The sequence below is a fragment of the Piliocolobus tephrosceles genome, chromosome 6 (genome assembly GCF_002776525.5).
Source record: "Piliocolobus tephrosceles isolate RC106 chromosome 6, ASM277652v3, whole genome shotgun sequence".
Lineage (NCBI taxonomy): Eukaryota > Metazoa > Chordata > Mammalia > Primates > Cercopithecidae > Piliocolobus > Piliocolobus tephrosceles.
In genome coordinates, this window is record NC_045439.1 from 125,048,183 (window position 1) to 125,050,024 (window position 1,842).

The following is a 1,842-nucleotide window of genomic DNA, read 5'->3' on the forward strand; positions in this document are numbered from 1 at the left end:
GGATTTTCTGTCCTTTTTAAAGATGCTCTAGCCAGAGACAGTGCAGGCCAAAATTAACTTTGAAGTAAGCCAAGTTTGTGTTTGATAATTGTGTTCTCTTTTCTGAACCTCTGACTTCTGTTAATTTTTTTTTTTTTTTGAGACAGAGTTTCGCTGTTACTGCCCAGTCTGGAGTGCAATGGCACAATCTCAGCTCATTGCAACCTCTGCCTCCCGGGTTCAAGCGATTCTCCTGCCTCAGTCTCACTAGTAGCTGGGATTACAGGCGCCCGACACCACGCCCAGCTAATTTTTTGTATTTTTAGTAGAGAGGAGGTTTCACTTTGTTGGCCAGGCTGGTCTCAGCCTCCTGACCTCAGGTGATCCATCCACCTCAGCATCCCAAAGTCCTGGTATTACAGGCGTGAGCCACCATGCCCGGCTGACTTTTGTTAATTTTTAAAACATCTCCTCCTACCTCTTTCAGGCAACCAGTTTCCCTTAACATTCTCATTACATCTTGGAGTGAATTTATGTGATATTTTTTCCACTAGGCTTAATGTACTTCTCAATGTAGATGGTAAGTCCTTGTTCTATGTTAAAGAAATTTCAGGCCGGGCACAGTGGCTCACACCTGTAATCCCAGCACTTCGGGAGGCTGAGGTGGGAGGATCGCCTGAGGTCAGGAGTTCGCGGCCAGCCTGACCAACATGGTGAAACCCCGTCTCTACTAAAAATACAAAAATTAGCTGGGCGTGGTGGCAGGCGCTTGTAATTCCGGCTGCTAACGAGGCTGAGGCAGTGAGAATCACTTGAACCTGGTAGGTGGAGGTTGCAGTGAGCCAAGACTGTGCCATTGCACTCCAGCCTGGGCAACAAGAACAAAACTCCACCTCGAAAAAAGAAAAAAAAGAAAAAAGAAATTTCAGTCATTGGCCAGGCGTGGTGGCTCATGACTATAATCCCAACACTTTGGGAGGCCGAGGCGGGTGGATCATCTAAAGTCAGGAGTTTGAAACCAGCCTGGCCAACATGGTGAAACCCTGTCTCTACTAAAAATATGAAAACAATTAGCTGGCCGGGAGCGGTGGCTCACGCCTGTAATCCCGGCACTTTGGGAGCCCGAGACGGGCGGATTACGAGGTCAGGAAATCAAGACCATCCTGGCTAACACGGTGAAACCCCGTCTCTACTAAAAATACAAAAAAAATTAGCCAAGCGTGGTGGCGGGCGCCTGTAGTCCCAACTACACGGGAGGCTGAGGCAGGAGAATGGCGTGAACCCAGGGGGCGGAGCTTGCAGTGAGCCTAGATCGCGCCACTGCACTCCAGTCTGGGCGACAGGGCGAGACTCCGTCTCAAAACAAAAAACAAACAACAAAAAAAAATTAGCTGTGCGTGGTGGCGGGTGCCTGTAATCCCAGGTACTGGGGAGGCTGAGGCAGGAGAATCACTTGAACCGGGGAGGCCGAGGTTGCAGTGAGCTGAGATTGCACCACTGCACTCCAGCCTGGAGAACAGAGCAAAACTTTGTCTCAAAAAAAAAAATTTCAGTCATCAAAAAAGACTTGGGTATATTATTTTATAATAACATTTTGACTACAAAAGTAGTACATGTTCACAGTAGATACAAACAAACAGAAAAGTAAAAAGAAAAAAATGAAATGTATTTGTAATCCTACCATACAGATATAACTACCATTATCATTTTGGTATGTGTATGCATATAAGCATACATAATATTTGTAATAAAAATGAGATTATTTAATTTTAAAAAATTTATTTTAAATTTATCATAATTAGGCCAGGTGCTGTGGGTCATGCCTATAATCCTAATGATTTGTTTTTCTAAGACCACCAGAGT